Below are 13,959 nucleotides of genomic sequence, written 5' to 3'. Positions count from 1 at the left end.
ATGCATTTACCCAAACATAAAGCACTGCTCCAATTCTCTAAAGCAGCTGGCTTGGTGCCACCCTATCCTCCCAATGAAATGTAGATCTGCGATAAGAGTGTTTGCTCCCACAGGTTTTCACTTGACTCTAAGAAAACAGTGTTCTTAACACTGTACTGAGCCACGTATCATGTCTTCATGAGGCAAGTGCACAACTGCTGCTGGTTTGAGGAGTACTGCATGCATTATACATAACGGAGGTACCTCACTCTAATTCCCAGGTGCCATGTTAACTTCCAAATAAACAAATTCAGGCGTGAGTGTAGCTAAGTGAACACGATTCACATACTGTTTGACTTTCTCTTTTATCCTCTTATTGGGGCCTAATTTTTCATGGTACATAATTTCCTTTTTTCTTGTTATCTGGTATAATTAAAACGAATTACAGAAAGAGGTAATGCCGATGCTTTCGCGTTTCTGGAATGTGAATCATTTATTTGACCGTCCTCCATTCCAGCATCAAGCTTTAGGAGATAGGGAGAGTGCTTTAATGAGTCTATGAAGGTTTATGTGTCTTGGAAGATAGTGGAGTAGGCTGTTAAAGTTTTCTGGGATTTATTCCCTGAAAATTTCTTGTATCTTTGCAGAACAAAGAATCAGATGAGGTTTCCTTTATAAAGATGTTTTCAAATTGGAAGTTTCAGCGGCTTAATGAAGACCATTTTCTGATTGATTTAGAGCAGGGGTAGGTCATATATCTTGCTTTATTCAAGGTCCAGAGCACAACATCAAAGAGATAATCTACCTCATTAAGTATTCTTCCAAAGTCCTCTAAAATACAAAAGTCACTCACTCAGCTCCCTGAGGTTCAGGGAGTTCTGTTAATCAAATTATTATAGTAAGCCTGTAAAGCTTCTCTAATGAAAGGATAGCTGGCTAATTTATGTCTGAAATTGGGGTAATGTCTCCTTTGGAAGATTACTTTAAACAAGGTTGAATGTGCTTTTGCTCTTTGAGTTTCCTATTTTGTTATCTGATGCTGATGCAAGCAAGACTCTAAGGAACATTTTGTTTATGTTACACTCTACAAATACACAACTTGGCATTTTTCTCTTAAGTTCTAAATTAATATTCTCTCTTGGCCATCACTTTGTAAATATTAGACTAACTATAACCGAAGAAGCCCATAAGCACATCCAGCCTGTCTTTGAATCTATGTATAGCATTACTTTGGTGATTTTGTCAGCTTATGACTTTTATTAACTTAAGAGTTAAAAATGGTGCATATTTGGTTTAGTATCTTATTTTTTATACATATATTTGGTCTTAAGGGGAATCGCAACACGCTCTCATCCCAACGTGTAACATACTGATGACTGTGACAAATCAGTATGTTACGCATTGGGAGGCGAAAAGAGTTTCAAAGTACTGTATCTCTCAGACCATAAGGTACATTATAAGTCGCATTAAGTGAAACAAAACAGTCAGATAAGTCAAACTTTACTCAACTCATTCTTCTTGCTTCCTCCACTTCCGTACCATTGATTCATTAATGTTGAATTCTCTGGCAGCTGCTCTATTCCCATGTTGTTGCAGTATATTAATGACTAACCTCATATTGTGGATGGATTATCTCAGTTGTTCTCCTGACTGAAGTTTGGTCCGTTTACAGCATCCTGCCATGCGATTGCATTTGTCCCTGACCATCGGGAACCCTCACGTTAACTTTTATCGAGCGTTCATCCTCCAGCTTCACTGTGTTTATGTTATGCTAACATAGCTGTGTCGCTAGCGATCAGGTAGCACATCATTGTATGGACCTGAAGAAGATGGAGTTTTGGACCCAGATTACTCTGCAGGCTCCTGACTACGGTAGCCGTAATGCTCCGACAATCCATCAAGCAGTGCGGCTTCGTAGCTTACCAAAGTCGGACTAAAACATCTTATGACAGATTTTTGAGCACCGTGTACCACATAAAATTTTTTCGAGGTCAGTGAGCACAATCGGAATTCATACATAAGGCGCACTGTCGATTTTTAGTGAGAAAATTAAAGGATTTCAAGTGCACCTTATAGTGTGGAAAATACGGTAAAATTGTACGTGCAGATTTAGTTTCCCTTCTGAGATGGAGTATTAGTTGATATCAGCTGTAGGCTTTATAACAAAGGCAGTAGGTGTTTTGTTTTTGTACATGCACAGGTTAACTGTGTATCACAGTTTTTCCCCCTGAATATACTACCGGGCTGCCCTGCTCCTTTGCCCTGCAGCAGTGCATACTAAATTCTCGCAATATATTCTGAAACATATGCTCCAGCATATGCTCAATGCCCACATGGACGACTGGAATACTGATCATTGTATCATAACCTCAGCACTAGGCCATCCTAAATGTATTGGGATACCTAGAAAACAAAAGTCAAGTATTCAAATTAGTTGTAAAAGAAAAATTTGAAACAAAGTTGCAGATTTCTTTCACCTCAGCACACAATAATAGGTTTCTTATGCCACAATATGCCTTTAATTTCCACTAGGATTATTTCTGACGACATGCAGGAGAACACTGATACTTAGAGATTGATATTGGATTTCTTGAATGTCATTGGACAAGTAGAATAGATCTGCCTGTCCTTTGTTTAGTCCCAGACAAAGTCAATCACACTAATCATTCATTACACATCATCGGTTACATAACACGGTCTTCATCTGCTCTACTGCACCTCTCAAACTAAACCAGGTTTACTTTCCATATGTTGTATTTTTAGCAAGGAAGCAATGTGACACTGTAAGCCAGTCGAAAAGAATCAGGTAACTGATATAAAAAGGGCCTTTTTTCCTCCTTCCCTTGGCATTAAATCCAGAGACTGCAGAGACTCTACCACCTCCCTGCTTCTGCAAACCTCAAAGCTCCATAAATCAACCACAGACAAAGTTCCTGAACTTGCACTCCCCATACTGAGATGCTGTGTGTTTTTTTTCCTGTTGCTCAGAGGTAGGTATTGTAGACTTTATGGATAAAGTCCTCATCCTGAGGTGAACTACGCCGGATTGCTCAATACGTGAAACTGCTGTTCTAACAAACCGCACACATGCACACAGTTCAATTACACGTCTGTAGTCAGACGTAGGAGCCAGAAGTGCTGAAGTTCACTTGTGTCGAGTGACAATTAAAATATAGTCACCAGTTTGACTGCTGTCTACTTGGGTTTGTGAGTCATACCAAGCTAATGACTGCATAAATACATCGCACTTGTGAAATATTCAGCAGGATGGAGTATCTCCCACTGTTAAACCTACATTGGAGTGTGCTATGAGTGTGACTGGTAGTGTAAATCCTAGAGCACTGGGCTTGTTGAGACCACATTTTAGTGTGTTAAACCTTTACAGTAAACAGCCCTGCCTCTACTTTACCCAGCATGCCTGGTGTCAGACACACTGAGCTACCCACAGATAATCCTTTTTGGCAGTGCATTTTCTGCTAGCCTTATCAGTTGTGTGGTGGCAAGATCAGGAACCGTGCTCTGCTCCCGCAACGCACTGCCACCCCCAACTCCTGTCCCGTACAGTTTGTTTTGAGGTGTTATGCTGACCTTCAATTTCACTGACCTCTGGAAGGGCCTGATAAGCAGATGGCATGTCATCTATCACGCTTGACCCCTCGATCCCGGAACAATGTAAATAGATCGTGAGTTTTGTCCTGCAAAACTGGAAGTCTGTGAGCTTCCGCGCTCAGAAACCTGTTGTTTCAGTAAACATTTTAAAAACACGTGAGATAGGCTCGACAAATAAAACCTCCATCTCCTCCTCTGACAAAACAGAAATTCTATAATGTCTAATGAAAAGAAAACAGGGACGCAAAAGCCACCAGTGAGTGCATGTAAACACTAAACTATACAGGATATATCCAGCGCAGAGGAAGACTGAGTTTATAACTCTTCTCGGCTTTATTGCATTATCTTCTGAAATGTCAAAGTGTGCTAGGGTTGCCAGAGTTTATCCATTTGATCCACAGTTCCCTTGCCTTCTGACAACACATGCATTACCATAGTGTAGTGTAGTGTAGAGCATATGTTTTCAGGAAATGAAAGCCATTACTTTGATATTATAATAACACAATGCGATTGCCTTGTGATCTTCTGTTTTCTCTCTGTAATTTCCTAAATGAGTATTAATCAGGGGAAGTGTTATTTTTTGTTATTTGGCTGATTGGTACTCCGTTGTTTGTGTGATATTAGTCATTACAGGCTAGGTTTTGTTTTGCTGTGGCTGCCTGGGCTTTTTATTACAGTGCCCTAAAACGCATTCTGAGTGCTAATGCTGATTAGTTAAATGTGGGAGATACCGACAATGAAATTGATTTTGTGTTTTACTGTGCTGAGAAGTGTGCTCTAAAACAAAGTGATGGCTCTTTCTCCTTGTTTGCTTTTTGTTAACTGATTATGAAACACTTAAGAAATGCTTCAAAAAAGGAAACCTTTTATAATCTGAGGAAAAACAATTATTAATATTGATTGCACACTGTTTGTTACAAATTAAACACTGGGCACCTCTTGGATGGACAGACAAGTCCACACTGGTGAAGGGACACCTCATACATGTATTGGGAACCTTCAATGCCAGTGGAGTAAATGTGGCATATAAGAAGCTAGAAAACTGTCATTTGCTTTAATTAATTCTAACCCCAACATTTTCCTAAAATTAAGCAATTAAGCAACCATGTTGACATAATAGCATCACACAGTCGTTGCAGATTTGTCCGCTGCACATCCATAATTCGACTCTCTGTGAGTTTGGAGGCTGCTTGAGTGCAGTGAACTCATGTTTTAAACTTTGTTGCATGACATGTTATCCTGCTGGAAGCAGCTATCTAAAGATGTTACACTGTTGTCATAAAGGGATGCAACAATACTCAGGTAGGCTGTGATGTTTAAACAAGCTTCAGTTGTACTAAGGTGCCCAAAGTGTGCCAAGAAAATAAATACCCCCCATTGTTACAGCGTTGTTAGCAGGCAGGGTGGATCCATGCTTTCATGTTGTTGTTTTTAAGCCCATTACTGAATGTTGCAGCTTTAACTGAGACTCACCAGACTGGGCTTTTTCCAATTTTCTGTTACTTTTGGTTGGCCTCCACTTCCTTTTTTTAGCTGAGAGAAGTGGCATTCGGTGTGGTCTTTTGCTACTAAAGTCCATCTACTTCAAGGTTTGACATGTTTTGTATTCGGAGATCATCTTCCGCATACCTTGGTTGTGTCAAGTGGTTATTTGAGCTACTTTTTACTTTCCTATCATCTCGATACAGGCTGGCCATTCTCCTCTGACCTGTGATATCAATAAGGCATTTTCAGCCAGTGAACTGTTGCTCATTGGATATTTTCTCTCGTTAAACCCTCTCTGTAAACCCTGAGATGGTTGTGTGGGAAAATCCAAGCAGATCAGCATTTTTTGATATACCAGCTCGTATGGCACCAACAACCCAGCCAAAGTCACTGTTCTAATGCTCAGTTTGAACTTAAGCAGGCTGTCTTGACCATGTGCACATGACTAAATGCATTAAGTAGCCCAACCAGGGCATGCATCCAGTAAGGGCCCCCATGCTAGGCTCACCATGCTACCTAAGAATATGAGTGAGAGACATAGTCAAATGATTTATATATGATATATATGAGAAAATACACTGCAAAGGCAATTATGCAATCATACAAATAATCATACAGTCTAAGCTAGAGTTCTGAAATCACGCACGTGTACTAAGTTTAAACTCTTTAAATTTGGAGACATCTCAGAGGAAGCCTGTTTTAGCAGTAATGCAATATTTTTCTGATTCTAGGCTCTCATATAGCACTGACAACACATTTTCAGCTCACACAAAGGGCTTTTTACCTCTCCTCTTCCCTGTCTTAACTACATAAACAGATTATTATCCATATTTCATGGACCTTAACCTTCACCATTCCCCTCTGCCCCCTGCAAAGACTCATTTTCAGGCTTGCCTTTCACCTATTTGTCAGTCTCTGATTTAAATGGCCGTGCTGCCCTCCCCTTCTGTCAGCAGATTATTTTACTTATCCCACATTTCTCTCACCGAGTCTCTCTGTCTCTGCCTCTCTTTCACACACCGTTGTTCCCTTGCTCCCACATGCACCGCTTTTCTCTCTGCCTCTGATTATCTCTCCCATTTTGCATCTCCTCAGGAGTGCCGGCCATTAAATGCAAACCTGGTCATGCTGTCAGTCCCACGCACACGGAAAAGAAACACAGCGGCGCTCACTTAAACAACTGTCTCGAGAAGAGCGAGAAAACTATTTCACAGACTTCTCCCTGTATTCATCTTTCATGGATATTTCTCTGTATTTGCAATGATAATATTGGAGGTGGATATTAAAACTGAGACCTGTCAGAGCCTTTTCCCAGTTTTTAAATTGTGCCAAAGAATCTTCTTTCTTTCATGTGTTTCTTCCCATCTCGTATTTGAGTTCTTGTTGCAGGCAGTGCTTTTATCCCTGTTGCTGTCACTTATATATTTTTTTTCTAGTATAACTTTTCAGAGTTTGCAGATCACCAAATCTCACACATCTCAACGCTGTACCCAGAAGATCAAAGCACATTATGCATTGTAGCGCTTTCAGGTCCGCGACATCCTTCCCAATTTTTGATGTTGTATTTACAAAACCTCCATTCCTGCTCTTGTGTAAAAAGTTCTGCAAATAAGCAGAAAGGACCACAAAGGGAAGCTACTGTTAAAGGGACGTTGAAAATGTTGGGTTTTTTGTCAATTTAAATCTCTTTCCAACTTTAATTGGCACTCTCGCCGCTGCAGTGGGGGTGATTAATAAGACAATTCAGTTGGAAAGATGAGTTTTGGCGCTCCCAACAACAGACAGGACCGTGCCATTGCTGTGTGAGAGCTGGAGCAGAAAATGGATAGTCATTTCCTTTTATGACCACAAAAGGCTGCTGTAGAGATTCAGTCTTGGTCTATAATTGAGACACCAGGGTATATTCTCTTTCTGGACAGACTCTAATGGTTAGTGCATTAAGGAGGATGATTGAAGAAAGCCACACACTTACAGTAGAGGCCGCGGTAAATCAGAAAAGATGGCTTTCTGGCCAATTTGTAGATTGCAGTGGGTTCACACTGTGCAGTGCTTTAGGTCTTCCCTCTCTCTCATCTTTGGTGAGTGCACTCTTCAGCAGAGTTAAATGGGCATAATTTTGAGGTAGAGGAGAGAACACTTTTAGTAGTAATGGAGAGAAAGCTTTGGACATGTTGTCATTGCCCTTGGAAATATAGCAAATGCGCTCTTCAGGCTTGCTCACTTCTCAGGAGGCTCTTCGCTGCATCACGCTCACTTTTGGGGTTCTTGAGGAACGAGTTGAGGAAGTAGCTTTGCTTAAGAGATCCGCAGACCTGCAGGCTCACGCTGCATGCTCACGCTGCATACTCCTGCTAATCCAATAAAGCCTCATGCAGATGTCATTCCTAAACTCTGGGTGTTTGAGCAGTTGTCTTTGTCCTGTAGTTTATTCTCACAGAATCCAAAATACAGACATTTAAATTTAACCCTGATCGCTTACCGCTGTTCCTGCTCAATTAAGCATGCTGCTGTGCTCGCCAGTGCATGCTGTGTTGTCTGCAATGTTGCATTTCACTGTGTTATAACAGCTCTACTTTGGCATCTCTGGGATTTTAATGATGACCCTAAACAGGCACTTACTGAAGTGGCTTATTGAAGCAAATCAGAGCCAATGGAACACTGCATCCCCATCCGCAGGCACTGATGCTGTCACATTAAAATTAGCCATTGCTTTTTAAGAGTCTGAGATGAAAACACGATACACTATGAGAGACTACTCAAGAATATGTTTCCATGTGTGTATTATTTTGCAGATATATAAATGTTAAACCTTTGACCACGACGGTGAGGCGATAAGGTGGCTCTAATATGCTGGAGGCGCATTTTGCTGGTGCGATTTAGCTTTACTTGTCCCCAGAGAGGGAAGGGTCACTTTAAATCAATACAAAGTTAGTCTAATTAAATGGCTTAGGTGTGAAAATGATTTGAAATCATGCATTTTCCACCCCACCACTTCAGTTCCAGAGACTTATTGAATCGGTACCAAGGGGCACTGAAGTTGTCTAGCAGCACAAGGTGGCTCAACACCTTACTAAGACACTTGATGTCAGCTCTTCCTTTAATTTGTCACCCGTCCGTGTGTGACAGCTGTCTTCCGCAAGATTACAGGTCATGTGATCGTGCCAGGGTGGTTTCGTCTTTGTTGCCAACTGCCCCGATAAACCTCAGGAACTCTGCCCACCCATGACATGTCTTCTTCCCCTGTATTTAAATTGTAGAGAGACTGGTGCCTATATGTCACTCCATGATAAGTGCTAGGAATTACACAGTTCCTCGCTTGCCCAATTTAAACAACCCCTGCTGACACTGGCAGAGGAAGAAGCCTGAGGAGTAAAGATACTGTGCCCACTGCCTCTAAAAGAAAACCTATGCTCAACCCTTGCATCCAAAATTTTCAAAGAAATCATTATTTGAAGACTGGCTTCAGTTGTATAAATCAAACATAGAGGCATAATGATATGGAGATGCATTTTAGCTGCTGTTCTGTTGTTAGGTCTGATGCTGAATAATTTTCTCCCCTGTTTAATTCAGCAAGCAGATTAGTTATGCAGGGAAATGTTCCTGCTGTTCTTTAGTTGCATTTCTCCACAATAAATTAGCCATATTTTGTTAATTTGTGTATATTGATATTGTACATTATGCATTTAACAAAGGCTAATCTATATTATTAACTACTTGCTGTTTCGAGGGAGGCTTGTAGGATGGTTCAAATGACATAAAGTTGTTAATTATCAGATATTTAGCAATGTAGACTTCTCCACAATAATCTCCACAATCTTTTTCAAATATCTCCATATAAACCAAACATTCATACATGGTCATTTTATGCTTTACACAGTTTCTCAGTGGAGTTATCAGACAGTTACATTGTTGCTATTCTTACCCATGATGCCAACCTTAATCTTAATCAGTTTCGTTTTTATTTATATAGCTCCAAATCACATTAACAGTTGCCTCACGGGACTTTGTATTGTAAGATAAAGACCCTACAACAGTAAAGAGAAAACCCCAAGAATCAAAAGGGAGGAAAAACTCCCTTTTGACAGGAAGAAACCTCCGGCAGAACCAGTCTAAGGGAGGGGCGGCCATCTGGCGCAAGCGGTTGGGGATGAGAGGAGGGAAACACAACACCTTATAATGTTCACTTTATAAAGTGTTCATCAAAGTGGTTTCAACAGTTATCAGTCATTCGAGTTCACACATTGGTGGAGCCTCGATTATGAACTGGTCTAAAATATGTCTTTATAGGGGGGTTATAAGGAACTATAGTTTTGGCATGAAATGGTGGGTAAACAGGTCTTTGCGCTGACATTAATGAAAGCGCGTCGCTGTTTAGGTAAAAAGAGTCTTACCTCTATTTACCTGCAATTTCATATCAAAATAGCTGATTTAAAATATGTTTGTTGTAGAGTTACTTTGGTTTAATCCACATTTTATACTTCTGCTGTGTTGACTTACTGCTTGCAAATGCTATGGCTGGCTCCTAGCAAAGTGTTACACACCCAAATGTAACTGAGTTGATTAATATGCATACACACAATGCATACTTTTGATAAGGGAAGCTATGAAGGTGTCCAGTCAGTGTGATATCACCCTGGCCCCTCTAGCTTTTTTCTCATCCATGCACTGCGTTGTACCTTGGTACAGGAGGAAAAGGAAGAAATCCTTAAGAAACCTTCCTGTGGGTGTAACAGATTTGTTCGGGGCTCACCTGAGTTCAGCTCAGCTTTGTTCTCTGCTCACTTTGTAAATTGAACTCTAAGTCCTACTACAACACTTGCATGAAAATGCTTGTCAGCCGTCAGAGATGTGACTGTACTGGCTACTGATTTGCATTTCATATAGCTTTGACTGAGACAGAACTCAACCCCTGTTAATCACAGCAGCCCGGAGACAAACAGATCTAAATGTACTTGGTTTCTACTTTGTATGCATGATCATACAGGAGGAAATGTAACAGGAGGCTTCACTAGTGCTGTTCTTCAGTAGGGCTTTGCACACCGTGCTTCCTTTTCCACAGTGAACGATTTCTAAATGAATCCCGGTGACTTTCTGCACTTGTTTCACCTTCAACGACACGTGTTATCGATTATGTGGACCCATACTGGGTGTCCTTATGACAGAGCAAAGAGTTTAGTCCATAGTCCTCTCAAATCACACTCCAGACACCTTTCCCTCATCTTTTCTTTAATTTGTTTTTTTGTCAAGTTTGATGTCTTCAGTGTTGCCCCTCCGCCCTCTCAGGATTAACTGCTGTGGAGTGTTTTTTTGGGTTTTTTTTTTTTGCTCTTTCAGACAATTATCTCTGAGAGGCCTGGACAAAGAGTCCTTCTCTTCATGACAATTTCACCTACCTTTAAACCAACCCACACTGCCCATCACCCATTAAATAGCACTTACTCTTGTCTATTTGAAAACACTAAATCACACTCACACACAGAGGCAACCCTAAAGCTCTTTTCCATTTCTGTTTTTTATGTTATTGAAACTGTCTGGACCCTCTCCTAAGTTCATCAAGCCCACGCGCGTCGTTTCAATTGCTGTCGTGAGCCTCGGGAAAATCCTCTCAGTCATCCCATCCACAAATGACAGTATCTATACTGAAGCGCCCATTAAAAGCGGAGCATTTGCATCGCCTCTCCGTCAGTTACCCCCTCCTCGATACTCTTTAAATTCTTTTCATTGACAAACCACACCTTGAAGACCTTGGAGGTTTTTAAACGCGGTTAGAAAAGGTCATGACATTCAGAAATGGCATCCTCTTTGGGGAAATGGCTTGGATGTCTGACCGTTAAATAAGGTTAGTTCTATCGGCTCGATTTCTAAGCAGCTTGGCATCTTCTGCATCTCTAAAGAGTGGTCATTTCTCTGCCAGTACTGAAGGCTTTCTGCACAACTTGGAGTGGTTTCTCTCTGTGTTATGGCTAATAAAGCAGAACAGCCCCCACACACAGAGACACACAGTATATAAGCACGTATATGCTGAGTACGCTCCCATTTGGTTGTAGTGGTGTGTGCAGGGATGGATGCATTAGAGCTGGATGGCTGGGGGGGTTGTTTCTGACAATTAATGATATACACGCCTTTGTTCACACACATGCAGAGACACACACACACACACAGACAAATCAAACCCCCTGCATACACAACTTTTTTTGCATCCCGCACAGCTCATTGCTATCTCAGTTCCCCACTCTCCTGCGCTCAGTTCTTCTTCCCATGAAACAGAGGAATTGAAATGCAAGAGCTTAAGGGTAAAGCCTCGAAGGACGCAAACAGAAACCATTAACCCTTTAGTATTCCTTTGGCCTTGAAACTGATGAGTTATTCAAGGCTTTTGACAAGGATCCACCCTCTTCCCATCGACTAATAATGAAGAAAGGTCGATGAACGTGCTGCTGAGAGATGCCTTTGGCAAAATAATCTCAGGATTCAATGCACCAAGGGTCGTAACGGCCTCTGAAGTGATAAACGGTCCTTTATTATCCAAGTACCCCATATAACGTGCTTGAAACTATCAATGGGCTGAGCTACTCACGAGTCTGAGTCCTGTCACCACTGACACTGTTAATTAGCACCAAAGAATCCCAGGCGCTTTTGTCTGAGCACATTTGAAAGGAGACGGAAGGATTAGCCCATTTTGCTTAACATTTGTTATTCCTAATGCCATCTAGCATGCGGAGATCTCAGTGATGGTGGGTGGCTCCCCGTGGGCCGCCAGCCACAGATCCACATCCCAACATGAAACAGCAGAAAATGACTGGAAGGAAGCCCGTATGCCTCTCACCAGCGCAGGGAGCAATGTTAGCACAGACCAGAATGAGACGAATATTCCCTTCTTCTAGAATTGTCCATTTGCATATCACTAGTGACACTAGTGTCTTTTGATTGTTTGTTGGCATTTGGATGATTGATGTGTGTTTTGAGATCTGGCAAACCCCTGCTTTGCTACACACCTTAATTTATTCTGCACCACAGTAGAGACGAGACAAAGTGATAGACGACATGAGAATTTTATTCTGTTCTTTTCAAGTATATCCTAAGGATCAGTGCTGCAGGCATATATTAAACAGAGTCTGATATCTGACACCCAGTTTATCAAAATATACAGATTTGATAAACTAACAGTAACTAGAAAAGAGTGTTATGCAACACAGTTATTTGTAGAGCCCTGGTTGCTGGCAGTAGGTCATATCATCAGTCACACATAAAATTGATTCTGTGAGTAACGTCCTACAGGACTACGTTATAAGTGTTCTCTCCAAGTCTTTGTTATTGTGGAACCGCCACCCTGAAACACTAATATATTTATAGCATGACAGTCAATCACATCTTTGCATTTTATTCACAAGCTTCACAGAAAGAAATAGAAAATATAATTCAACATCTTAAAAAAGTGATATTCAAACTTTTTATGCAAGAACAATAAAAAGTGGAAATTATAAAGTGAAAAAAATAAAGAAGTTTGGATTTTAAATCTGGATCTGAAGAATTAAAATAGCAGCTACATATGCCATTAATCTGTTATATGTCATTAATGAACAGATAGGAGGTGTCAGATTTAACTTCGTATAAGAGATAACTATATTAAACATTGACATCTTTTATTCTGTGTAACAACATACACTCACCAGCTACTCACAAAAGCTGGATAGGACCTCGTTTGGCTTCATTCCTTTGAGACTTTGCCCTGCCCACCCCCCACGCCCTTTTTTGTACATCCATAATGGAAATCTCCCATTCCACCACATCCCAAACGTGCTTAATTGTATTAAGATCTGGTGGTTGTAAAGGCCATTTGAGTACAGTGAGCTTACTGTCATGTAAGTCATGTGAGAAGTTTCATCATCAGTTTGAGATGGTTTGAGTTTTGTGACGTGGTGTGCTATCCTGCTGGAAGCAGCCATCAGAAGATGGGTACACTGTGGTTATAAAGGGATGGACATGGTCAGTGACAATACTCAGGTAGGTTGTGACATTTAAACAATGTCGGCTGTACTAAAGGGACAAAAGTGTGCCAAGAAAATATCCCCCACACCATTACATCCCCACCAGCAGCCTGAACCGTTAAGCCAGGATGGATCCATGCTTTCATGTTGTTTACACCAGATTCTGACCCTGCCATCCAAATGCTGCAGCAGAAATCGAGACCTATTATTCCAGGCAACAGTTTTCCAATTTTCTGTTGTCTAATTTTAGTGTGTGAATTGTAGCTGCAGTTTCCTGTTTATAGCTGAGAGGAGTAGCACTCAGTGTGGTCTTTTGTCGTTATAGCACTTCTACTTCAAGATTGGACATGTTGAACATTCAAAGATGATCTTCTGCACACCTTGGTTGTATAAAGTGGTTATTTGAGTTATTTTTGCCTTTCTATCAGCTCGAAGCAGTCCGGCCATTCTCCTCTGACCTCTGACATCAACAAGGTGTTTTCACCCAGCAAACTGCCGCTCACTGGATATTTGCTCCATTTTGGACCATTCTCTGTAAACCCTAGAGATGGCTGTGTGGAAGAAGCCCAGTAGGTCAGCAGTCTCTGAACTACACAGACAAGCTGGGGCTCGTACAAGCGACCGTGCCACATTCAAAATCACTTAAATCACCTTTCTTTCCCACTCTGATGCACACTTTGAACTTCAGCTGTCTGACCACCTCAGTGCGTATTTGTGTTATAAAGTTGGTGAACAGGCCTGTTTTTCTTTTTTGGATAAATACCTCTCAGCCTAAATGTTACCCTTATAATGACTGTGTGGACACATATGGACAGGTCAAACACAAGGCAGTTCTAAATCAAGAGTTTTTAGTACAGACTGATTTCTGGTACACAGCAAACAGTCCAAAAAATCTGGC

General features: G+C 41.1%; 1 protein-coding gene across 2 annotated transcripts in view; it reads left to right on the top strand.

Annotated features, from left to right (window-relative positions):
• negr1 (neuronal growth regulator 1) overlaps window positions 1–13,959 on the top strand; it is a 165,761-nt gene that overhangs the window by 130,509 nt on the left and 21,293 nt on the right. The window lies entirely within an intron of this gene.

This window comes from Oreochromis aureus, linkage group 15 (assembly GCF_013358895.1).
Source record: "Oreochromis aureus strain Israel breed Guangdong linkage group 15, ZZ_aureus, whole genome shotgun sequence".
Classification (NCBI taxonomy): domain Eukaryota; kingdom Metazoa; phylum Chordata; class Actinopteri; order Cichliformes; family Cichlidae; genus Oreochromis; species Oreochromis aureus.
This window is presented reverse-complemented; position numbering and strand designations above follow the sequence as displayed.